The sequence below is a fragment of the Eutrigla gurnardus genome, assembly GCF_963514095.1.
Source record: "Eutrigla gurnardus genome assembly, chromosome: 9".
Taxonomy (NCBI): Eukaryota; Metazoa; Chordata; class Actinopteri; order Perciformes; family Triglidae; genus Eutrigla; species Eutrigla gurnardus.
Genome location: NC_139923.1, coordinates 25,243,979 through 25,271,546, shown reverse-complemented (window position 1 = coordinate 25,271,546; position 27,568 = coordinate 25,243,979). Strand labels below are relative to the sequence as shown.

Sequence of the window (27,568 nt, the reverse complement as noted above, 5' to 3'; positions counted from 1 at the left end):
CAACGAGGGGTCGCCCGTCCAACACTTTTGCCATCCTTCTTCCCGAAAACCTTTTTCTGCATGGAGGGGCTTTACGAGGCACGGCAGCCGTGAAGGATGAGCCTGAATCACGGCACATCAACGGAGAGGCCTCCCGCTCACTGATGTTTATTGCATGGGGGCTTAAGTGCAGGAAGAGCCTTTGAGAATGCCAGTGGAGCAGAAAGGAGAAGACATCTTTAGTGCCCCGGACCATCTTATATCTGCAGCGTTTGAAACAGCTGCGTCTCGTCCCAGTTCTCCTCACCGCTGTGAGGCTTCTTCTGCTTAAATATGAAGATGCCGTCCTCCTGCAGGCCGTCGCACTAAGTGGGACGGCCTGCAGGAGGACGCCCTAAGTCTAGACGCCCCCGTGCAATCAATCAAACAAACAAATATGAGAGCTGGAGGCAAGGGAGGAAGGCAAGATGGAGACCAGGAGAAAGAGTCCAATTGATTACTTAGCTCTTTGCTCAGATCGTACCGTCATTAGCTTCATATAAACCTCTAATGCAGCCTCATTGAAGCTCCTCTCTGCTCACCACATGGCAGCGACCGCAACGCAGCATGAAAGCCTCCCTGGTGAATTGGGCCACGCGGAGACACGGAGAATCATTCCATTAATGAATGGCAGCGTTCAAGGATGAAGCTCCGAGTGATCTCATTAGATGCTATCACAACAGGCCAGTGTTCTCACACTGCTTTCAGCCCAGCCTGATTTTTTGGGGGATTTTTTTTTTTAACTCTCCCAATCGGACTCCGGTTCCAGGTCCTAATTGAAGGCACATGTAGTCCGCTCGCACACATATCGAGAGCCCCCATTGACAGCCATGTGAGCGTGTGGAGGTTGTCAGTGGAGGGGGTGAAGGTTTGATGCTCCTTCGGGTATCAGCAAGGTCGTTTTTATGACAGACTGAACTGATGTACCTCCGATATCGCTGCCTCGTGGGGGCGACGTGAGCTGGTACACAGGGGGGAAATCAGGCCGAGGCGCGATGCTAATCTGGTATTTATTTTATCTTAAATTGGAAACGGGAAAACTAAACTTTAGGGGGGTGACGATACAGACGTGCTCCAAAACGAGATGAAAGATCCTCTCCACTGGAGGCCACCACTTGGTAAACAGTGTTTAAACTGAAATCGTTGAGATCTAAACAGATGGAAAGAAACAACGAGAAAAGCTGAACTTTCTATCTCCCTAAACATCTCCAGCGCCGCCTGCCATTGCGTGAGACACCGACTTGTAAACCTACAAACATGTCTAAGAAGAAACCCAAATTGCCTCTTACGTGTTCTCGAATGCTTTGTCTTCCACATGGTGTCAATTTACATTTTTGCGAAGGAGCTCATTTACGCATTTGAAATTTTATGGCCACCAAATCACACAAACCGCACCACCTCCGTTACCAAAGCATGGGCTTTTTTTTTCTTTTTTACAGACTTTGGATTTCCTCAGTTTTCCATTTCGAAAGTGTAGAATGTCCCAAATAAATAAAATAAACACGAGCAAACACAGAAGTTGATTCCATGTGTTCGAATCATTACTAATGAGCTTTTTTCAGCGGGCGCTATCTTTGTGGCTCCTCAAGCAAACTTTTTGACCTCAGTTTCAGACAAATGCACTTTTCACTATTCGAAAAGTCAACTAGTCACAAAGGGAAGGAAGCCAAGTACAAAACAGACCGTTACAAATTCAGCGTACGTGCCTCTAATAATAAGTCTTTATGCCCCGAAAGCAAAAATAACGTTTCCTCCTGTGTTTTCATGTCTTCTCTCTGTTGTACTGTCGTCCCCGCCACAAAGACTTCCCCCCCAGCAACTCTTTGTCTCAGAGTCAATAACATTCAGACGTAATTTCCTTCGCTTCCCATTGTCGAGCTGAATACAAACTTACAGAACAAACGCTGCAACAGTCAGCACTATTGGATTTTCCAAAACCATTTGTATGACACACTGTACGATGTATAAAAAACAAGAAATTAAATAAAAAATATGACAGACAGTGTATGTCAATGAGGTTGCATCATTAGCTTTGAATTACTGCGGGATCAATTGGATGAAGCGGGCACCGATCGATGTGTTTGGTTTAGCCTCCTTGTCTGAGAGCAGGTATCAATAGTTTCTCTGTTCTGAGGGCAGAACTGATGGTTAAACAGACAGCTGCTTGTTTTCTTGTCCCTAACCGGCTGGCGGAAGCGATCAAGGCCACGCGACTCCACGGGGAGAGAGGCTCCATTTCAATACGTTTCCCTGAAATTGAGAGACACTCCCAGGTGATGATGAAATACCAAGCAGAAGCTGACATTTTCAAACCACTGCGGAGGGGCACAACATCGTTTAAAAAAAAAGAAAATCTTACTGGAAATGTGAAAGTACGGGCAGCGCGCTGGCCTCGGAGGTTTTGAAGCTCGTATATTTTTTGATGAGGGGCTGTAAAAGTTTGGCACGGCTGACATCTGATGTTACGGAGAGTTAGTGGCAATAAAACGACGCTCAGTAAAGATGGTCGAAAATTTTACGCAGGTCAGATAGATATTAGGAATCTGAGCCAGCTCTGCAGATGGAAAGTTTTTAAAACCCACCAATACGTCGAATAACTTACTTTCGAATGGAAAGAAAAAAACAAAAACTCAAATACTACATCCAGGATGATGCCCTGAATGAGTGAGGAAGAGAAATCATAAAATAATAAAATTCAAGGCTGCCCAAGAGGTAGTTTCCCTTTGATGTTTCCCCAAACTTTATTCCTGGTTAGCACCAAAACAACAAAGAACCACATGGTGCGGGGGACTTATTAGGACTCGAGTGGATCCGCGTTAACAACTGAACTTCGGTCCTGCAGGTTTGTGCAGGCAGTGCAAACAGACCGACGCCATCCGTATGGTTAAACCAGAGCCGAACCATTTGGATGAGGTGCATAAAATGACATCCCTTTTATAGTTTAAAATGCTAACAGTGAAATCCTAGTCTAAAGTAGGATGGGGATTTCATTAAATCTACATCATTACCGTCCCCACAGGCCTCGTGGTAATAATAAAGTGTCAGGGTGGTACCATCGCTGCGGGCCTTGACAGAAGTTTTCTAAATTAGCGAGGCCCTCCAGTAAGGAATAAGAAAATGAAACCTCGCTGACATGTGTGTCAAACATCAAAAAAACTCCACTCGGCAGATAAAAAGGAAACTTAATAAGCCTCGGATATAAAGATTTATGGATGCAAAGTCAGACATGTTAGTGAACGTGGAGACAGAGGGACATATATTACGTTTTTTAGTGTAGTATCCAGACTTCTGACGCCTGTTTTTTAGCCCTTTAATTTGGTCAACTATGATAAATATGTCTACAGGTCTGATCAAAAAAAGCCCTTTCGGGGGTTTCATGTGGTCTGCGATGGAGGTTACCCAACCACTAGGGACTCCTGGGACTGAGGTCTGCTCTGTATTGCTGAGTCATCTGCTATTTAAAGGCACACATGAGGTTTCGATTCGCCACCAACACTTGCTCTTAATTTAGAGCAAATTTTTAGAAATGGCCCCGAGCAAACAACAATCTCTCACTTGGGAAAAATGTTAAGTCATTAACTTCTTAAAGCAAGAATGTTATTTCGTTGTCTCAAACATTAAGGATTTTTTTAGTTTAGTATCCCAATGAATTTGTCCATCAGCTCCATAAACTGCCCAAATCGTCAGCGAAACCAATGAAATCAAAAGCCCGCGTTCTCCCTCTTTGCTTAGGCACATTCAAGTTGACAGAAAGGCCGGCATTCATTGCATTTCTGGAATACTTGTTGGTGGCATATTGTAGGTGGAGTGAACAAAAGCTGAGGGAGTGGACGCTGAGGCACCGGGCCCCCAGATAGTAGGACAAAAGGGCCCACAGCAGGAGTGAAAAGGGCCCTGACAAAAGGCTGAGGAGAAGAGCGCTCTATGGGCCGGTTGCAAGGAGAGGAGGCCAGCGCCGGGGTCCTGTGCCCACGCACCAAGGCCCCGGGGTCTTGGTGAGCTGCCGGAGCACGAAACATGTGTGGTCCATTATCGCAAACCGGCAAGCGGGCGAACGCCACGCCTCCCTCAATGGGAAGACGGATGCTCCCTCGCTGATTGCCCCCCAGAAAAAACTGGTAAGAAAAGCTCCAGGAACAAAGGCACCCGCCTCGTTTGGGAGGCAGCCATTGAAAAAAAAAAGGTCGCAGGAGCATGCCTGGTTTGCTCCTCTTCAGGGGAAGGACAATGGAGCTGACAGGTGCTGGAGGAAAACAGACAAGAGGACGGAGCGCGAGAAAGGACACAAATGGGGATTGGGTGCGGCGGTGGCTTCCTGAGGAGCGCAGCGAGAGTCGACTCGTTTATTGACGTTGCAAACAAAAGAGGCTCGCCCGAGTAAACGCGGCAATGTTGAATCGGTAAACAAGTTACAGACCGAAAATGCTGTCGGCGGATCTCGTCTACTGTTGGTGCTTATCTGTGTATAATGACGCCCGACACAACCGCCACTCAGAGTCATTTAACAAACACTCCAATAGTTCCAGCCTCGCGCACTCGAGTAGAAGCACACTTGTCACAACATGAGAATAAAGCTTCGACTCATCCTTCCATTTATTCATTTGTCTTCATCCGATCGGAACGGAGCAGACGTCAGAAGCAGGAAACAGAAGGAGTCGCGGCCTTCACCAAAAAAAAAAAAAAACAACAAAAGAGGCAGTTCAGGCCCTTCAGCGCCTCGTCCGAAGCCTCTACAAAACGGCGCCATCTGCGTCGGCTGCTCCCTGCACCGGTTTCCAGGTCAACCGCCAAAAAGGGAGCAAGGAGCGACTCTTCCCAGGAAACCTTTCCTTAAGGAATCAGGGTCAGTGACCTCCTGAGTGCCAAGATCAGGGATCAGGGGAGGATGGAAGGAAGAACACCAGGACACTTGCGTCATTCCCTCCCTCCCATCCTCAGTGACCAGGTCTCTTACACAAGAGGGTTCATAGCTCCGCCGCTGACAGCAGATGAGCAGGGGGGGCTCATCAGACACGACGATCCCCATCCTGGATGTCCAGCGGGCCATATCTCACTACTGTCACTACGTATCTGTCAGCGCTGAGCACGTATGGCACATAAACACGCATGCTTCAAGCAGCACTCAGCAGCTTGTTACAGTCTGTGATGGATGCTCGGGAGTGGCCCTGTTGGAAATCAGCTCAGATAAGGTCGGATAAACTCCCAACAGGGAATGTGCTTTTTGCTCCCGGACAGAGCGGCTAGTCTCTGTTGTGTAATATGATAGTTAATGTTACGCAGATGTAAAAGCAGCATCTTTTTTTTTCTTTTTTTTTTAAACACAGTCTGCTCTCATGGTAGCATTTAAGCGCAAAATGAAGAAGTCAGTCTAACCGTGCATTCACGCTGTGAGTAACAAGATCGACAAGTCACCAGGGGGCCATTCATTTCTTATAAAGAGCTGTGAGAGCAGCGAAACCCAAGCTTTGGGCAAGAAGCCTGCAGCCTGAGAGAAAGCCACGTCATCCGAACCTTTTCAAGGACATCAGTCATTAACAGCCAATAGATCAGCACGCTCTCCTTGTAACAATTTAACAGAAATGGCCAATACGTTTAACGGCCACGTGGGAAATGGTGTGGAAGTGTTTTTTTGGTTTATTTTCAAGAAATACTTCCGAATTCAAGCAATAAATCCGGGGTATCAGCCGATATATCAGTATCGCTGTTTGTGTCGGCCAATACCACAAGTCGCAAGGAATAGCAGTGCAAAGAAATGCCAAACTAGGTTTGATGTCATATAGAAACTGTGTTACATTACAAACTGTGAACACCATAGAGCAAACTGACAAACTGTAAAATGTCTCTTTTGGTAACTTTTACAAAACAAAACCATTCGTTTATCGTTATGTTTATCATTCAACAATTCAATTATTGGTAGTGGAATCAAAATATGCAATGTCGGTCGGGTCTACCGATAAAATCGTACAATTTTATATTTGGAAATGTAATAAAACAATGCTAATAAATGTAATAATATACAATTTTTTCTATCTACAAATGACATTGGGAAAGGCGGGGTATATTTGAGGAACAGCAGACTTTTTCATTGGTTGTGGTCTTAATGCTTCAAGGCTATAGATTCTTTAAGTCTTGTCTCATGGACAAGGACAAGCCTACACTTAAGTATCTAACAGTATCTCAGGGAAACTTCCATGAGGACTAGTCTGAGAGTCTCGTCATCAATAGGTTTCGGAGAAGCGGGGATGAGTTATAATCAGTCGGTTTGTTAAACCCAGTACGTCCCCACATCCATGCGGTCGGACCGGCTCCACCCACAGAAGGGGAATGACCCATCTGGCTCGCGTTGTGAACACACTGTGAAAACAGAGGTGGTGAGAGCTGATGAGACCATCATTAGAACATCTGGAAAGGAAATATCACTATGACAGTTTAGTGGCTTTGTCTGTTAAACTGTGTGGTCAACTTGTTAAACGCGTCTGATGTGTGGGGCTGATTTTCCCAGAACCAAGGGGGGAAAAAAAGAGACAATAGTTAACAAACGAGAGGCGGCGAACGGGGCATTGTGCAACATCGCTTTTGGGTGTGACCACCCAGCTCCCAGCATCTGGGATCTGGTCTGGAAATGAGTCCAACCCAGTCCAGCGGTGCTGTGCAACACAAAGACTACCCACATGTTCTTCCTGCGGTGCAGAATCAAAGCTCCATTTTTAAAGATAAATATCACCAAACAAGAACATCACACACAATCTTTCATCGCCGTGGCTGAATGTGGAAGGGAAACAATCATTTTACAGTATGTGCAAACATGTAAGCTAATTTCCAAACGTCTTGGGAAGGAGGAGGAGGAGGAGGAGGGAACACCGCGGTGATCACTGCCAAGAAGCTTTTTACTCTATCTGTTTCCAGCCACGAACCTTTACTGAAGAAAAAAATCCCTTTGGCTTATTTCTCCGCGGACTGTTTGAATTAGCCGTATCACACCATCAGAACAGCAACATTCAAACAAGTGCAACAGAGCCAGCGATGGTGAAATCCTTCCACCAGAAAGACAAGGTTGATAAGTTCAGTCTTCTCCACTCAGCGTCAATCCGCTCCCACCTCGTCGGCAGATAACGGCACGACGTCCAGATATAAACCCAAAGACGGGATCCGAGGTGTTTTGAGTCGAGTCGGGCCAGAAATACCATTCGGAGGTGAAAGTTGCTCTCCAAGCATTTGTCTGAGCAACAAACTGTCATTTCTGGTATGTGCTACTGAATGTAACTGTCTGGGAAGGCCTTCACAAAAGGCGTATTTTTCATCTCGCAACACCTCCGGCTATATTTCAGGAACAACTCTCAGCCATATGCAGAATATTAATAAATCAAGACAGAAAAAAAAAAAAAAAAAAAAGATCATCCATCCAGAGTGCTGCTTTTAGATGTTTCCTACACACGGGGGAGTAATTTGTTATTGCAGGTGGCCCCTTACAAGCCCAGTGTTCCTTCTCAAGTATCCCAGATAAAGAAAACAAAGGTTCTCACATTGGAAATGCACCAGATTTTTTTCTTTGCTCTGCACAAAAAGCATAAAATAGAAAAAGTGCCGCTTTGCTTGATAAAAGCACACACAATAAATGACATTTTACTGGCTGATATCAGGGCTACCCTTTGCATAAGTAAATTTGCCGAGATAGATTTGTGTATTTCTCCCCTAATCCCTTTGTTGCCCAGAGGAAGGGATTTGTGGGTGAAGCCTGAGGGGGTGGATGGGTTCACGCTGTGTCCACCTACATGGTGGGAGAAGCTAGGATGCTTCGACCAGACGAAGCCTACGTGCCTCGCTCCCCCCTCCCCCACAAACACACAATCAGACACACACACACACACGAACATCTTCCCTCAGACAGACCAGGAACAAACCATAATGGCACATTGACCTACAAACCATAGCCCCCACAGGAATTATTCACAAGCTTTTAAATCAGATTCCATTAAAAGTCAGCTGCAGCAGCAATGCAAGAAAGAAGGGAGGGGGGGCGTACCCCACCCCCGACCCCATGCATTCTAACACATCGTATTAGGAGCTCACGCTAAAACAAAAGGCATCGCTGGCTGTGTTAAACAATACTGCTTTGTTTCCGACATACTGTATATTGGTCATCCGGCAGAGCTACAACAGCTACAAATCCACATTCATTAAAACAGAGACATCACGATGTTGTAAGCAGCATACAAAGTCATATCAATGGTTATTTTTTTTCCTTTCTACAGCATTTATTATTTTCTGGCTGAGTTATTAGAATAAATGCAGATCTTATTATGATTAGATAAAAGTACGATTTAAGTAATTAACCCAACTAAACCCAATTCCTACTTGTGATGAGTGAGATAAGGACCTCGCTGTACTTCCACATTATGCAGACGATTCAGTAAATCTGCCAAGACTCAAAGTGATTCATCGTGACTCATGGACGGAGCAGCAACTACTGCTGGGAGTAAAGCAAGACCTGCCCGAGCTTCCAGCAAATAAAATGGCATCATAACCTCAGGTATTTAAAAATATATACTTTTATTATGAAAAGTATAGTGCAAGGGAGCCTGGTCTGGTTGTAGCAGATTTGCTATTTGAAGTAAAAATGCATGAAAATACAAATCAAAAAAAGCATTTGATGGCTTCCAATAATGTCCACGTTTAACTTATAGACCACAGGGTTTCTGAATGATGAATTCAAGCCACTTCTGCTTAATTTAATCCAAATGATTTTCACCGAATATATAATAAACCCATATTGTGTACATTACATAACCTGGAAGTGCAACTGGAAACAATTAACGTCTTTTACAGCTACTTTGGTTCCAGCTGTATAAATTGCACTCCTGTTTTTATAAGTTCAAGATCGTGAAACAAAGCAACTTTTTCAGACACCGTATGAAACGTCATCAACCTTAAAATCGGTCAATAAACTGCGACCAGCCTCCAGGTTTTGGGGAAATTGTTGGATCATTTACACCGCAGACCGCAGAACATCTTAAGACTGCCAATCGCTGATCCAAGAATAGTGTTTGGAATTCAATTTCCTCTCTGGGATAGAGGAGAAAAGTAAAAAGGTAGCACTACGGGTATAAAAAGGCAAACTTACATAACAAACAACATAATTCCTCTTGTTCCCAGTTCTCTTGACGGACCACCTGTTAGACTCCATGCTCATTAGGCTGGATGCTGGGAGGCAGCCATGGGGCCATTCTATCAAACAGTCCGACTCATCCTGGAGGAATCCGGCTGTAAAACACACTCTCGCTGGGAAATCACTCAGACGAGCTCATAAAAAAAAAAAAGAAGGCACACACCAGCGTTTCCTCGCACGAGCTTGCACACACACACACACACACGGCCTCCAATATGCCCAAACAAACACTGCTGCATTTGAACGCGGGGGCAATCACGATCGCCAGGTCCTCAAGGACTCATAGACCCATTATCCAGCAGGGTGGGATTTGATTTTCTCTTCGGGTGGCTCTGGTGCGGAAAGTTGCTGGTGGAAACAGATTATCTCGCCGGGGAGTACGAAACAACGTCCTTCAGCACAAAACAGATGATGTCTTGTAAACATTTTTTTTTTTGCATACTCATTTTCTGATGTAGCGTTCGCTGGTTTCCAGCACTATAGTGAGCGGATTCTTCTAAAGATTTCAGCTGTTTACCTCCATAAATCACACCTCACCCCGCACAATTTAACCCCAATTACAGGCGACACAGTTTAAGAAAAGAGGTCAAAGCCATATAAAAATAGCTGAGATAGCACCAGTCCCTTTTGTCTCCTGTGATTACCCCTAATTCCTCTCACTGGAGCGAACAGATAATGTTAACCTCCCCTCCGGGTATTTATAGGTGTTAAACAAGCAAGCGCTCTTTCTTTACATCGTCCGCCGAGCCGCTTTCTATGTGCTTGACTCATCTTGGGAGCCGGCGGCGCCTCCACCAGCTCGTGGTGGATATTCAGTCCGCCCCACAAACCCTATTTCTGGTCCCGGGGATCAGGTTACGCTGTTTTACATGAACACGGGAAGTTTTTCCAGAGGTAATGAGAATCTGTGCCAGCCCAGGAAAGTGCAAAAGCGCACTCAGCAGGCCCCAGGGGCAGACAAAACAGCATTAAGTATTAAGGCTGCTTAAATGGAAAGAAATTCTCTGTGTCAACCCAATTTCCTCATGAAGGGAGCGAGGAAGCCATAATCTCCAAAAAAAAAGAGAGAAAAAACATGTTGACAGAAGGTGAGTTCATCCTGTTGCTAGTTCTGTGGTAATGTCCAAAACAGTGAGCCGGCGATGAGTTACACTGGCGTCGGTTTGCAATCCTCTGACTCACTGAGGCAGATTAGTAACGATGAAATATTCAAGACTACTGGGGGAGTGAATAAACCCCCCTCCCCCCCAGAATTATCTGATCTAGTAGCTTATGGTCGTCCAGAGTAGCAACATAATGGACATGAAAAGCCTTTTAGTGCTTTAGAAAATTATGAGTCGACAAATTATTAATTATAGTAATATTTTCTTTTTCCAGATCCTCAAATGTGTCTAAGACAATTTGCGTCTATTCTCAATTTTATATTGTAGCCTTGGGCTTTGGACGTATTTTTTGGAAAGTTTTCTTTTTTTAAACTAAAGTATGAACAGATGGAAGCTGAATGTCAGAGCGACCCATCGGATGGTTGTTGAGGTATTTCAGTCTGGACCAAAGCGGTGGACCGGTCTGACATCCATCCACATGAGGCTAGCACGGCTAAAAAGCATCAAAGCAATTGATTTGCATGGTATTATTGAGCGGTAGAGCTAAATACAGAACAATACAAAATATAGAGATGTAAGCCTCCTGTTAAGAAGGAATTGGAAAAAATAAAGTGCAGAAAAAAAGTACATTTCCACAAAACACTGATGATATAATGGTGAAAAATACCAACAAAGAATGAAACAATAACCTACTGGTAAACACAGTGTTTTCCTTCTTGCGATAGCATACCACCTTAAATAAATGTGATAAATGTGTGAACACCTGCTTATGATGTCTCTACGGGCTATTTGTGGCACAGTCTCACTAAATCCAGCGAATCCCGTCTATCGGTCCCAGAAGGCTGCAGGGATGGCTGGTACGTGGGTTGTGTTTGCATATCTGCGGGGGGGGGGGAGGGGTACCGTCATCTCCAGTATACCATCAGAACAAATCGGCACCAGCGAGCCCTTAATTCACTGATGTCTGCTTAATTATGAGCAAGCTGCATGCTTAACGATGGAAAGAGGGGCGCGTGGATGGGTGGAGGCGAGAGAGAGACAGAGATGGATCATGTACGATGCAGCTGTATGCAGATGTGAACGAAGCAGCAACATGAAAAATGTCTTGTTAGGCCTTTTAATCACATCCATGGTCCTATTGTGCAATTATTTAACAAAAAAAATATATAATTCTGGGTATTTTTATATCAAAAATCTTCTCCCTGTAAAACAAACATACGCTTGCTTACATCAGTGCCAACCAATAACATCATGACATCCATCCATCAGTCTTCACAGAGAAGCTAGAGAAGTTCTTGAGTAAATATTTTGAACAATCAAAGCAAATCCTCCCAATGTTGCGACCGGGTACAGAAGCTAGACGCTCTGGAAATGCCGTTTCAGCTCGGCTTTAAATATACGAACCTGCTAGCATGTCGTATCCCTGATAACAGAGTGGAGAGGAGGACGGCCTCCCCAGAGGAGAGATTTACCGGCCCCGTTTGACCTACAAGAAGTCAGTGAATTAAGAGTGGGAGGAAGGATTCATTCCAGCCTCCTACCTAGTGAGCCATATACAATCCTGAATTACAGTTGGGTCAAACGTTTTTTGGCTACGTATTGCATACTCTGGTCCATCTCCCTCTTAGAGCTTGACTTACAGCTCGGCTGCAGGGCAATAAAATATCATCTTAATAATATGACGATCTTTTATTAGCCCACTGTTTTAGCCACACTAAGCAGTTTGGCCCGGTGGATGGTGATGTTTCTTGGCCGTCGGCCACTTTAACTGAAACGTAACAGATTAATGGATTGCTATGACATTTTTGGAAAGATGTGCGTGGTCCCCAGGGGCTGAATGATCCGAGAGATTTCTCAGATCCCCAGACTTTATCTCAAGCGGCACCGAATGTTGCCATTTGTGTTCAGTGTGACATACCTTAACAACTACTTGATGGATTGCCATGACATTTACTGCAGGTAGTCAAAGAGGATTGTGCCATTGAGCAAGCAAAACTTTCCCCATCAGCCTTCGCAGTACTTTGTGCTAAGTGCTAGTCAGCGAATGCTAGCATGCAAGTCTAGACTGCAAAGAAGATGAGATTGGTAAATAACATTATATGATTGGTAGCATTGTCCCTGTGGGCGTTGTTACTTTTAATTCATTAGCAAAATTGCTTTGAACAATTTCTTTCAATCAATGAGTTGACGAATCATTTCAACAATGAATGCGAGCTCCTTCACAACAATGACACCAAGCCACTGCTCATCTATCTGAGCTAATTCTGGTCTTTTGTGTTTCCCAACAAAGAGCCAAACTGGAGAGGATTCATTTCCCGGTTTTGTTCACCAGAGCTCAGATAATCGATACGACTATTGTCCTCTGACAACTATTTCCACCAGTCTAACAAATGACTCCGACCCCACAGCTCCAGCCAATACGGCAGTTAACATATCTGTTGAGAGTGAGGACCGAACAAAAGCGCCTCATCTCTCAGTTCATCCCCTCATACTTCAGTCTCCGATCGTTAAGAGTGGAGAGTGTTGTGGGCCGCTGCAGAATAATGAAATCACTCGGTGCGATGGAGACCCCCGCCAGTGCACCGGAGCGCATTCCTGGAGCTGAGCAGATATTAAACATTCATGTCACGCAAACCGGGTTAAAAAACGCCACACATTTAGATCGGCTCAGTAGCCAAGGGTTTAGGCCCGACTCCTGCACCCGGCAGCAAGTAAATACACACTTTAGCACTTTGGAGTGTTGACTGGAAGCCGTGACCGGACAAGAAGCAGGGAAAGGCTGCTTGACTCAGCAAAAAGTAAGTCCCTTAAAATGAAGGGATTCATATCCTGTCATTCTTGTGTAAGGTGGTTTACAGTGAGGGAGGCAGGGAAGAGGACTAAACACACGTTAGTGATGCGAAGGCAGACATCATCCTCTGCCCTGCCCTCCTCATCACTTCTACAACCCTAGGGAGCACTCTGAAGGCTCCGAGCAAGGGACCTTCAGTAAGAGGCCTTCAGGCAGCAGCACTCGAGGTGTACTCGCAGGTTTTTATGAGGTGCAAAGTGAGCTATTATTCCTCCAACCCTTCAGCCGCCTTTCCTGAGGGCGAGGAATTCTCTCTAAAACCACCAAAGAAAAATACATGTATAGGGATTTTTATGACTTGAAAAGTGTACGTGCAATTGACCTATCCCCTCTTTTGGCAAGGGAAAAGCTAAGTTCCACGCCGTGCCAAGTAACTGTACTGCATGAATTCTGTACCAAACATACAAACAGATGGAAGAAGCACTGCAGATGGTTTCAAAGTCAGATCCAAGGATGAAAAAGAAAAGCTCAAACAGGCCGCAGTCGTGTCCTTCGATTGTATTATTCATGTTGTATCAACAAATTATTTAAGGCCTTGCCCCGAGCGAAGCGTATTTCGTGGAATTAATGGAAACCATATTCCCCCACAGATCATGCAGGTACTGTAGGCTGCAATCAAGCCCACATCCCAAAGAACTGAGCTCATCTTTTTCCAATAGAGCAGAGTGGTGGTTATTAATCTCTGCAGCATCTTCTAATGTGGTATTTGAACTAGGCAGAGTAAGTGAGTGATGTGTCCACTCCTTTGTAGTGGTCCTCCATGTCATAGTATGCCAAAAGCCTGTGTTCAGGATCCACACACCGATTTATGTCCTTGATATGTCTCTCAATGATAGGCAGTTGAAAAGAATTATTCTCTGCCCACAGTACGGAAAACCACATGGTCAAACATATGGCCAGTAAAAACAAATGGCCTGTGTCACTGTGATATGTTTTTTCTAATAACATCACAAGTGTAGTGTGGCAAAACGGTTGGTTTATAGCTAAGGCCCGAACGAGAACAAAGAGCTGCGGCACCACTTCCACAGCCTCATCATGTAGTATTGATCTTTCCGTGGGTCGTGGACCTGGTTTTTTCTTTTATTCCCTCTCATCCCTCCCTGCATTCAGCTACGCCTCAGGACTGTACTTGTCATCTCATTTCAGCAAACCAGTAGGGGGGCTTTAACAAATCAATTACCAGTCTCTTGCTGGTTAGCTCTATTAGAGGCCGTCGCCACCCCCTTTGGTTTTGGGGCAAAGCGCGAAGCTCCATCAGTGATAGCTGACAAATTACTTATTACAGTTCAAATGATCTCTTTGGGGGGTTCTCTATACGATATTCAGAACATTTAAGTATGTCATTTAGGGGGATTTTTTGGCAAAAATGTAATTTATTAAGAAGCACGTTTTCTTCAGTGTATTATCACCTTACTAATAAATGTTCTATTATTTACCATAGATGTAGTGGTCGCTCTCCCTCTGTGTGTGTTGTTATTTGAGCTACTGTGCACTGAACAAGTGCACTGCTTATTTATGTCTTCTATGTATGTTTTTTTTCTATTAAAGGATATATATTTGTGACTATATCTTTTTTCTTGATTTACATTTTCAGTAATACAGTATGGGCAGTTCTAGAAAAGGAGTGCCTTATATCTTAAACTACTACACCTCAAGAGACAGGATGTGACTATAAACACTAAAGAATGAAATGATGATCATATTTATAGCTACAATGGCTTCAAAACGTCCCATTAAAGACATTAACTTGGAAGCCTAAAATGCCCCATGAAGAAAAATTGGACAATTTTACTTTTCAATAATGCATGATATTGCACATATTTTGGTTCAGTGTTTTTAAAGAGAAAGCTGGGTAAGAAGAGCAGCAGGATAATGATTTGTCGTACTCGCAGCTCCTCACAATCAGAGAGCATTCAGAGAAAATGAGCAGGTATTTCTTCATTCAAACAGAGGCATATTCATTTCATGGTTCTCCGTAAAGGTAGCAGATGTTTCAGCCGCACTGAAAACTCTCGGAGGTAAACTCTGCTGAACACTGAGCTTATTATTCAGCTCATAAATCTCACAATTATCTGACTGGGCCTACTGTATACTGCAGAAGCCGGTCCCAAATAAACAGCCTTAAATCCTGCTCAAATAAACACAGGCCCCAACATCCATAAACACATCAGCGACTGAGCTAATAACCTAAATCCGAGGCTGCTGAAAATAACGCAAGTATGCGCTGTCAATCCAAGCAGACAAATACTGGAACTGTGTTTACTTCTGGCATTTGGTTGACTGACTGGGGATCTGCCAGGATGTTTGTCCATACTGGGGCCAGTTATGAATGATTTATATAAGATGTTTTTGTGTTGTCGGGGCCGCCTCATTATCCTGCATCATTTGCCGTAAACAGAAGTGTGATTTCATATTTCATTTTCCTACTAATAAAGTGCGCTTGACCTCCTAAGTATTCGCTAATGAGGGCATTAGAAAAGATTGTATACCATTAAAAAATGAGGGAGGCAGCTCAACATATCAAATGTGAGGTGAGCGTTGCAGTAAAACTAATGCTGGCTACTGCACAAAGCTGGCAGGAAGACAGACTCGCAGACCAACGGTTGCACCACAAGCAGCTAAACTTACATCACAGCATCATAGCACTCTTAGCTGCTCCGCTTTATTTTACATCACAATCTTGTTAGGTGTTTCCTTAATGTGCCGAGACTAACAACTCCCAGATTCATTATCGCACGCGTGTACCTCGACGTATTCGTATGTAGAGAGCAGCTGGTCCCGTATTTCTGGTCCTCAACAAGGCGGCGACCGCCGACCGTTAGCTGCAGACATGTGAGAATCATCAGAGCTGAACATCCAGGTAGACATCAGGTCAACGGCGCGGGGGTTTATGAATATGTAAGTGACCTCGGCTTCAAGGTTTAGAGCTGTCAGAAAGTGTTAAAGTGTTGAGGTGAAAACATTGTGCATGCACTCGTAGGGGAGAGGTTGTTTTTTTTTTATCTCCAGCTGGGTTTTGGGACGAGATGTTGATTTGCTGATGATATCAGGATGTTCACTGCACTTTGATCTCGCTAATCAATCTTTTTTTTTTTTTATGAATCCTCTGATCAAGATCAAGTGCAGCTCGCCTTCAAGGTCCGGCTTTTTCATCTTCGGACAGCTTTCCGTTAATTCATGAATCATGTAGCAAACCACGATGTTGAACAATGAAGAGAAGATTAACATCCTCTCGACTGGCGACTAAAAGGTTTTAACTCTTAATCTGGTTTAGGCTGTAGGGCGTCTCCAGCTGCAGCAGCTGACTCACCCTTGGGAGTCCATGGACAGTAACACAGAAAGCCTCCTAAATCACACAAATCTGCAAATAATCAAAGCTTTTAGGAGAACCCTTAATTAATAGGTCCTAAATCTATTTGGAGGAAGCAGCTGTTTGGATGAGAGAGAAAAAAACATGGCGTACCATCCATCTGTTAAATTGTTTTAGGTTCCTTTGCCAATAACAGTATTATCTGTGAGGTTCAGACGAAGGAACCTGCAGAACCTCAGGTAAGAACCTGGTTCTGATTATTGTGGAATACACTGGAACTGTGATGCACGTATAAAACCAATTAAATATATTTCAATAGAGGCAAAGTGGTAATGTCGGAAAATGCTAAAAAAATAAAATAAGAAATATTTTATATCAGATACTGGATATTATGCAAGTTGGTGTCTTGAAGGAAACCAGAGTTCTCGAACGCCATGAGATCATCATAATGATGATTATGTGATTATGGCAAAGCTACAAATGTGTCCTTTCGATACTCGTTGGAAAGGAATTGAGGAAGTGCTTTGCGGCACCTAATTTAAACCATTTCTACATAAAAATATTCTTGATTACATTTCAAATATTTCTCATTGTGATGAGCAGGTTTGGGAAACGGGTAATTGCACGGGGTGAACTTTGTGTTGTGTTTTTTGTCACAGCCAATTACGCTAGAAAGAAAACAGACGTGTAACTGTAGCCAGACTGACTAATTTTGTGCGTTTAATAAGTAGTTACAATTAAAAACTAAATGAAGCAGCCTTAGACGCAATCAGAAATTGTCTTGAAATCTACAGAAGGGTCTAACAATACTGGCACGACAGACAAAGGAATCATTTCCCGGACTAATGCCTTGCGCCAAAAGAGCTTTCTCCCAGATGCAAACACATTTCCTTTGCATATATTCTCTGTACTTTGCATGAAAAGTTCCCTTAGCGCCATTTCTTCCTATCCTCTGAAGCCCGTCTGTCATTTCGTCTGCACGGCAGAGCAAACAGGTACATCTTAGAAACACATCCTTAATACTGATCCACAGAAGTCAAACTTTTCTGATTTCCAAAGGCCTCGTCTGCTGATGTCAAGATGTTACCGCAAATTAAAAGCCCATTGAGCAGGCAAACACGGCGGCGCGCGTCCTGCCAACTCATCTGCTCATTGTGACAACCGGTATCCATCATTCCCCCGTGTGATTTACAGCCAAACGGCTCCAACGGTAGAGTGAGACGCGCCATAATCTCAGGCATAAATCTGAACCGTACTCGTTGGCCACATGCGATGCATTTCACTCCCTCGCATTAACACGTCTCCATACTAAAACCCCTAACAGAGGACATATTTTACATGCAAATGTATACTGCTGTGACACTGCAGGCAATAGACAGAAGTCATACATTTTCCTTTATGGATTTATGCTTTATTGAATTCATGTACGGGGCTCTGAAACAGCTGCAGGGAGAAATTAATGAAATCCTTTTCCTCCTAATAAGGGCCGGCCATCTGCGTGCTCACCGGGAAACTATGGCGGATTGTTCCATCACCGAAAATCAATAACTCCTGAATGAGCTGCCGGTGGTAAGGTGCTAGCAGCCGAGGAGAAACGGGGATATGAGCAACGGGCCGGGCCTTTTTAGGGAGGTGACATAATCACAGGTCCATTGTCTCCCAGGCAACGGAGTCTCCAGGGAGCCGACGAGCCCACATGGCAGGTACCCCGAGGCCTGCCTGCGCTACGTCAGCCGTCATGACTCATCAGCTCCATCAATCAAGTGGAGCGATGGGCGCACTGCATTAGCAAACGTTGCAGAAGGAGCGGTGCTAAATGAGAAGCGGGGGCAGGGAGAGCGAGTCATTTAATCTCGTGTTTAGTGCTGAAAATGTCATTTTTTTCTCTACACAAAGCGATCAAAGTGTGCCGGCAGGGTAAGATAATTTTGCCTCTTCCCACACGGCGATCAACTCGCCTCCAGAAGTTTTTGTCTTAGCATAATTTGTCTTATTCCGAGATAATGGTTCCTTTTTTTTCCCTACTACAAAACATGACATTAAGCCAGAGAATGAGGCTAAAAGACTCAACAAGGTCAGCACTGTTTTGGCAGAAAAAGATGGTTTGACTGACAGTTTGTTTGAACAGTCGTGAGTCCGGTGTGTCTGAAGGTTCGGATCTAGATTCGGGGACCCCGGCAGTCACTCACGCAAATGAAAACAAAGCACATAGAGCCGGCTCGGCCCGTAGATGGATTTCTCTTAAACTGCTTCCTAATTAAAACAGCCACTGATGTTTCTACCATGTGGTGGCGAGAAATGTGTCTACTCTACAGTGCAGGCCGGACCCCATTTTGGAAGAGCCACTTGGGGGATCCGGTGTGGTTTTGAGCCCTCTTAACATCTCATCGGGTAAATGTTGTAAGACTCGAAAGCAGCCGGAGTTCACAGTCGGGACAACACGTGCTCGCCGCAGACTGAAACAGATCAGCCACGAGGCCTTCGCAGTCACACTTAAACAATCAGGGATCAGACCTTCCATCACTCATGCTTTCTTTCCAGCTGTGCTCTTTTTCTTTTTTCGCATAACCTCAATCGCTCTCAGATTATAAATTTATTTTCCTTGAGAGCGCCTTTTAAGAAGTCTCATTATTCTGTCAGAGCATCTGACAGCACCTCTCTTCCAGATCCTCAGACCTTTGGGGGCTGGTAAAGGAAAAACACTTTCTCTCGACCCAAACTTCCTCCTCCTTGCTTTCAAAAATAAACTCGGAGCCCAATTGCGTGTATCCACCTCCCGCCGAAGAGGAAGCCCTCACTTGGCAAAATAGCCCGAGGGGGAGAAAAGTCACACATGCGAAAAAAAAAGGTTAAAGATGAGGGGGAAACGCCGCGGCCGCAGATACCGAGGGTCAGCGCTCAGCCAAAATAAACCGGTGAAATCAACCCTGTAAACCAACGTGATTCCATCAATTTGTCACCCGGTGTGATTTTAGTCATGATGACAGAGAGAGAGAGAGAGGGAAAGAGAGAGTTGGATCAGTCGGTGAAACACAATACAACACAAGCTGTTCTCCATCTGGAGGGATGTCAGACTCGTCTGTCTCACCGAGCCATGACAGGCTGCATTAAAACCAAGTCAATTTACACCGCTTCTGATTGGATGTGGCAACGCCACGTACATGCATCCAACAACAAAACCTATGCGGCCCTCACTTAACATAGAAAGATTTAAACGGCTCTACAGGTGGAGCTGGCGAAGGAAAAGCAACAGTATGAGGGAGAAACAGTAGCCTGAAACCAGTGCCAACAGTAGGAACTTAACCTACATCTATAACTGGTCGCATTCTTTCATAACCCACAGGAGCATTTAGCGAAAAAGCCCCCTAAGGCTGAGATTACAGCTCTGGATCCGATTCAACTCTTGCCCTCTCTTACTGTAGTTTTTTTTGATGAAAGACTTGGCAAGGGTCACATCCAAGTGCGGTGTTTCTAACTTAAATGAAAATATACAAGGACCTGGGCCAGGCTGGTCGTCTGGTTTGTAAATAACCTGCGGTGTCCCAGAGGGGTGGCACGCTGCGTGGCTCTTGTAGCTTTGCACGCATTTCACAGGAGCATTGGAACCACACACTTGGTTCCCAGGGCCCTCAGCAGCATCAATTAGAGGCAGCTTGTGAAAAGATGTGCTTCCTCTGTCGCTGTGGTCTGGTCAGAGGTAGGAAGCGAGGGAGGAGAGAGAGGGAGGGAGGAGGCGACTCCTACAGCTGGGGCGGTCGGAGGCCACAAGTTGTCAGCCTTCAGTTTTCTTCCTTACAAAAGTGTACTGCAACACACCTAAGAGTCCCTCCCTTGTTCCCCCCCTTCTAGTCCATACAATAAAGTTCCCTCCCTGCAGATGCATTAACTCCAGAACTTGAGAGAACAAGCAGCAACTGAATAAAAGCAACAAGGAAGCATGTGTCTTCTCGTGTCCCAGTGTGAAAAGTGACAGGTCGCCCACAGCGGCTAAACTGTCCAGACCACAGGCCCTCCTGTGCTGCATGTGACTCACTTAAACCACACTTAGGAAACACCGGATACTGCAATCATACTTGAGAACCGCTTTAACCGCAATAATAAGTCCAACACTTGTGTCCTTTAAGGAATGAACCTGAACCTGAGAAGAAAGAGAGAAAAATTCCTGACCGATGATGTTGTCAAACGAAAAGAAGGTTTTGCACAATACCTTGTTTTCACTGAGTCTTTTTTTTTCTTCCAACTGGCATTTGCCAGGTAGCTACAGGAGTCCTGAAATTTGGACCACGGTAAGCCATTTAATTTGGATGGTGGCCACTGTGTTTCAAAAGAAATCCCAATATGTCCTATAAATTAAAGTTGAAAATATATTGCGTGAAACTACCCTTTAGAGCAACACGTACATGTTTTTTTGCCCCAGGGTGACATCACAAATCACTGTTGAAAAATCAATATATTTTATGATGTGACAACAATATGGTTCAAGGCTTTTGGCACAAAAACAGAGTGGTTACGTTGAGGGAAATATCTACAGCAGTACACCACCGCACCAAAGCATATGAAGTCAGCTTATTCTCAGAAACACCAAACCCTCCACAGCAACAAGTCCATTTGGTTTATGTAAAATATGTTCTTGATTTTGCTTTTTCATGACTTAAAGCTGGCTTGTAATTAAAAAAACAATATAATTACTCCAATCATAAATTAAATATGGCAACCGTTCTGGCAGCTTTGGCAACCAAGAGCCGATGGCTGTTTTCCAGCTTGGCAACCGGCAAAACCATTTTCCCCCGAAGTGCACCGAGTATCGCCTCATCTTTCCATCCGTGCCACCCAAAGCTAACAAGTTGCGCTGGCATGTTCCCGACACAAAGAGGCTCCTCATAGCTCACCTCCTCTGCCCTCCGTCTCGCCCACTTGAGAACCTCGAACCAGAGCACGTACGCCCGTCGTGAGTTCACCCGATTCTGACAGGTTTGGATCGCAAAAAAGCTGCAGCAATTTGCTGCTCCGTCCAAACAGCGAACACTGAGGTCTTGCTCCTTTGTCCTCCATAAACAACAGACCAACACAACCAGGGCTTAATTCCCCTCTATTTGGGGGACAAATGGGCTCCTTCATTGCGTCCAGGGAGAACAGAGGGACCACACAGCCCCTTCTTCTCACAACGGACAAAGGCATTGCCCCCGAAAACCGGCCAACTTGTGTCATAACCTTAATCCAAACGAGCCAGTGCTCCTCGTCAAGAGAATAAGGCCAACGAGATGGAGAGAGGCCCCGTGAAGAGGGGTAGCCTTCTCCTCTCCCTCAGTGAAAAGGGCAAACTATAGCATCCCCGCTGGATACGGGGGGACAGGGGAGTTTTTGTTTCTAATGGCTTGGGGTTCTCTGCTTACACGTCGTGCCCCCTCTCATCCACAGTCCTGTTAATCCCATTAATATGAAGAGGGCCAAGAGCCTGAGAGTGGCCACGGCTTAAGGGCCATCAGCCAGCATTAGCCCTGGAAATCCAAACCCTTGTCTAGACCCATTAAGAATTTAACCTGGCAGAGTCAAATCAATGTGAGAACTCACATCGCGATGACGGGAGTGCAACACGTAGGTATCGTCGAACGCATCGCCGTGTTCAAAGCACCGTTTTACAAAGAGAGAGACGCGCCAGACGCATCGTGTTATTTGATTTTAAATCCCACTAATCTCATTCTGCGGGTCAAACGGCACATTTGATCCATCATTTTGACTTGGTGTGTTCCTTGGCAGCTTTAGTGCCTTTCTCACATTATTGAGTAGCTGTGTTGAACGTCTGCCATGCAATACTGACCATGTGAGGGATTTTGTTATAGGATGATTCGAGGCCCCGGTATTAAACATCATTCCCATTTAAGGCGATTATTACCGTGTCTGTCTGTCTGTCTGTCTGTCTGTCTGTAGTATACTGTAAAGTGTGCCTGCTGCTATGACCACATGATGTATTAGGAGAGATAATCTGTGGGCTTTTAATTAAATAGCCAGCCAAGGAGCACTGAAAATACCAAACAGGACGAAGGTTAACAGCGAAGACAATCTCTATAATGCCTCAATCCACCACCAGGCAGCTAGCCCGGCATCTACATATGCTTACATTTCTCATCCCACTGCATACCCGTCGGGTGATTATAAAGCATTAGAGCCTGATTAATGCAGCTTTGAAGCAGCTTGCCTTAGCGGGGCTAGAGCACGCCAAGCACAGCAAGGGCTTTCAAGAAACGATGGCCATGGTGTCCAATCCCGAGCATCTTTTAATCCCACGGTGAAAACAGTGACCCGTGCCATAGGGTATCACAAAGGACAATCAGCCGAAGCCGGCAATCACTGACGCCTTGCCACGCACGTTCAGTTTCATCAACGGCAGACAGCGGTTTGCTCCGGTAATCAAAGGTAGCTCCACACTGTTTGATCACCTCCACAGCAGACCACACAGGTATTTCAGACCCAGGAGTATCAAGTATCTCCAGGGTCCAAACATCATCATGAATTAACAAAATAACTGGTAATTAACGTAATTAACTATAGGCGGACTTGCTTAACGTCTTATCCGTTAACATGCACAATGAATTGGTACTTGCTGTGTGTGGTTTTCCCGTCCTCTGGACAGTATTGTGCCTACGTATCTGTGATCCATTCCTAAGATCCAAATAAGGCTTTTGCCCTCCTTTTTTCTTATTTATTTAAATATAACTGGCATTTTCTGCATGGCAAATATTGATATGCTAACATGGCCCAAAGCTGAATTATATAAAAAGTGATACAAAATATTGCACGCATCGCAAACCAACATATTTACTCAGTTCCTTGTGGGGGAAAAAAAGAATGTCGAGCCTTTAAATTGCAAAAGCAGTGAGAGAGCTGCTGGAAGAAGAAAGTTCGCCAAAAGCCTGGCGGGGTCACGCCGGCCAACGCACCTTTCCCACAGTGGAAGCCGCGTTCCCGCCCTGGGCCACGCTAGCAGTCTGAGGAGCTAATTTAACTGTTTTCACAGTCACTGAGAAAACCTGTGGCAACAACGAATGGAAAGGTAGGGGGAACAGGAAGTATAAGCAAGAGGATTTCAGTCTTCTGCCGCAACGCGTGCATTTCCACACGTTTTTTCTTTTTTTTTTTTTTACATGGAAGGAAGTGCACCAATAAAACACTTTCTCAAATTTAATCGCTATTGCACATTTTCCAGCTATGCAGGTATTTGGGATTTTTTCTTCACCTCGGGGAATGCTGTACAAAAAGGCCAACGTTTTGATGAATGTTAAGGGGTGAAATTCAATAACTAAGATACAGTATAATGAAGTCTTATTCTAGGTCTGATGACAGTCGGGGAGAAAAAGGGAGCATCGTATCCAGTCAGCTGCTTCCTATTGACCTAAATATGAACTCACTCTACCCAAGACTCTGACGCTTCAAGTAACTCTGTAGGGTTTTGTGGGTAAGGGAAGCGACTCGCAAACATATCAAAACCCCTCATTAATGGTATTTTTAGAAACAAATGAATTTTTGCCAGGCTAGCTTATCTTGCAATTGTGGCGAGGGCGAAAATAACAATTTCGGGCCTCATCGGCTAACCGTTGGAAAATGAGAGCTTAGGAAAATGGGAGATCCAATCTATCTGTGGTTAGACGCTGAGCTGATCTTTCCGGCCTGATGTAGCTAAAGCAAAGGCGGCGGCATATTCTTGAGAGGATTACGGTGGGAGATCAGTTATTGTTTCTGCAGCATTTAATCATCTTGTGAGAAAAACGACCTTTTGACTTTACGAGGTTGTTGACACACGACAGTTAACAGTGCCTCGGGTGTGAACGGTCTCGTGTTGGCGGACAGGAATTGTGTATAACCTGTAAACGTTGGTTGAAAAATCACAAACACTGTCTTTCCCTCGTCTGAGAGAAATCTATTGGCGAAAGTGCAGGACCAAAAAGATTGGACAGGATGCCTCACGGATATCGACTTCCTCTCCTGCCAACAGATGGAACTCCCTGGTGATTTGAAGGGAGGTAATGCAGGAACAGCACAGGTTCCTCCCCTTGACAACATATCCATTTTACATTGAACATAGCCAGTCATTTTCCTCATCCACCTAATTCGAAATTTAATTTAAAGCAGCAATAACTGATTTTGTTGGCCACTCGATAGTGTAGCAGACACAAACCAAGAACACACTTCTTACAATATTATATTTTTTAAAGTGCGTTTGGAGCAGTAATTTTTTTGGGGGCCGTTTTGTTCTCCACCAACTCTTGAAGGAAATTGTGAGTCTTTAACTGCTAAATGCGAGTCCGAGTTAACGAGAAAGTCGCTCAAAAGTAGTGCACGTTTGTTTTTAGGGGTCTTTGTTGTGGCCCTTAAAACCGCACCAAAGTGGTGATGGATATATGAAATCGATTATAGCCATTTTGAAAAAAAAACCATGGATAGTTTTTTTGACACGACGCCCTCTTCACTGACTCCGTTACGCAGCGTCTGTGCCACTCGCCACTTTGATGTCTCCATCCAAACGCAGCATCTTCCATTTGAATCCACTTCAAACCTTCCCCTTCCAACTGCAGACGGGAGAAAAACCCTGAACTGCTTACCAAACGGGACCATCTGGAGGCAGTCGCTGGAAGATGGGAGCTGGAGGACTAAAAGGCTTTGAGAGGGAGAGAGAGTGGAGCAGCTACGTCTACCACACCATGTCGTGAGTCCCTCTCTGCCGGCTGGACGGTAATTACAGGGAGCAGACGGGGAGAGAGAGCCTGGAAGGGGGGAAAAAAAGCTGAGATACTCAAACTGCGGGGTTGCCGCCCTTGGGCCCTCGACGTTACCGCAGCCAGCCTTTTCCTACAGCATCGGCTACGGGAGTCGGGTTCCAGATCAGTGCACCAGCGCCAAGTGCCAAGGTCGAGGCAGCCACAGGCAAAGACGGGCGGCAGACAGTCCGGGTCAAGCCAGGTAGGTCTGGCAGAACCACATGAGTCCAAACAAAGACTTCATCATCATCAGACCGGAGGTCGAGTACTTTTCTTAGGAAACTGCCTATGATGCACGATGGAAAACAATAAAAACAAGCACCACCAATAAATAAATATATAAAGACTCCCTCATGCCCCCTAACCCCGTTGGTATGGTCATTAAAGCAATATGATTCACTGCCCAAAGCGTTGTGTGGCTTCCTCGCCGTCATCGACTCCCAGCTCACATCACACCGCATCAGCGTGACGCAGCCGATTTTTTCCCCCTCCCTCCCGTTCCCCACTTCTCTAAATAAAGCTTTTCAGGGGCACGGAGCACAGCGGGGCGGCTCGCCTCCACCGACTGTCTGAGCAGTTATAAATCACCGCACCATGCCCAGGGAGGCCGCGTCCTTCAGCGTGACCTTCCCGAACCTGCACGCATCCGTGTGGAGTAAAAAAAAAACTTCACGGCGTCAAAATAAAACGAGGTGGGTGCAGTTCATCACATCCGTCAAGCTCCTGACGGGGAACCATAATCCATGAAGCCGGCGTGTGTGTGTGCGTGTTTGTGTGTGTGGGCTGAAATACACCTCAATGTCCTCAACTGTTAATGGCTGCATTTTTAACATCACTACCGGTACGTTGACCTCGTTTAACCCGAAGCACAGAAGCCGTTTTCACTCAGGAACTTTTTAAACGACTGTGACATAAATTTTCGCCACCTAAAGAATAAATCAAGCTCATGAGAATAAATGACGGTGCCTCCACCAGGGTTTTTTTCTTTCCTGATTGGCTCACGGCAAGTCACACGGTTATTGCTCCAGTATTTCCTCCTCTGACATTTATCTGGGCTCTCCCATTCCTCCACTCAGCCCTAACTGCAGATTAGAGACAGCAGAGATATGAGCTACGTGACGTATGATTCCACATTTTTTCCGCCGCAGGTGTCGAAGCCGTGTATGTGTTAATGGTGAGCGTGTCCAGGAAAAAAAAGCTCCCCGGGCGAGTCTCGATTATCAAGGGAGGGGGCGGCGCAAACAAAAAAAATCAACAGCCTGCAGGATATTTCTTGTAACACATCAACTAAACTGTTGTTCCTCCCCCCTTTGACCTCCTGGTTGCCTTGGTTACCAAGTATGGAACGCATGCAGTTTACTCAAATTAATGTGTAACCGGTGAAGTCAGCGATAAGGAGAACACACAGCGCCATGGACTGTTTTTCACCAAACATTCCCTCCACCACGATAAGAACACAGAGAGGAAAGTCATTACTATTACTATTCCAGCACCAAACCAGACTACCAGCCGATCAATTACAAATCCTCACGCGTCTTTAATGCCTCCGTAGCCCTCAGTGGTTTTTCCACGCACCCAAACACACGCCTGCAAAGTTGGATCTCAACTTTTTAATCACTCGCCGACTGCAGTCGATGCACCGGTGGCTTCACATGCCGGGAGCAACTATCCGCCTGCTTATAGGGAACAGCTATCGATCGTTATTCTTCCAGCCTCAACATTCTGCAATTTTTTGAATGATCCATAAATGACAGTTAAAATTAATCTGCCTTCGAGCTGCAGGAATGATGGGTAGCGGCGGGCGTGCAGTCAGCCTTTTCTCTACACGAGTACAGCATTAGCCAGTTGGATCAGCCTGTGAGTCCAGAGCTGACTTCCCCCTCCCTCCCTACCTCCCTCTCTCCCCGCGGGGGACGGGAGACGGCTGTTAATTGCGAGCCTGAACCAAACACATGGTGTTAAAAAACAGATAACCCCTCGATGCAAAACATGTCAGGAGACGGAATACGTCATCTTTCTGATTCCGAGGGAGGTTGCAACAACTTGGAGCGAAGCTCCGGTGGTAATAAATAACATTATGTTAACATCTCTTTCGCTGAATAATCAGGGTTCTCTGTCTCGCATTAGAAACTTGGAGGCCCGAGGCGCTCCAGCAGCCGCACAGCAGCTGACTCTGCTGCAGCGGCGGCGGCGGTAGCCTCTCACCTCTCTGCACAGCGCCGCCACTCCCTGACAGGTTTATGGACACAGGACGACCATCCTTCTCGCCCCGAATCGACCTGCAAGTATCAAACTGTGCGGCGGCTCTACCAAGAGAAAGCATTAAAAAGGCCCTTTGGGGTGGATGTTAGTGCAGGAAGCGCTCTA

At 45.3% G+C, this 27,568-nt stretch overlaps 1 protein-coding gene across 1 annotated transcript in view; it reads right to left on the bottom strand.

Moving 5' to 3' along the window:
- tmtc2b (transmembrane O-mannosyltransferase targeting cadherins 2b) overlaps positions 1-27,568 on the bottom strand; it is an 81,297-nt gene that overhangs the window by 52,516 nt on the left and 1,213 nt on the right. The window lies entirely within an intron of this gene.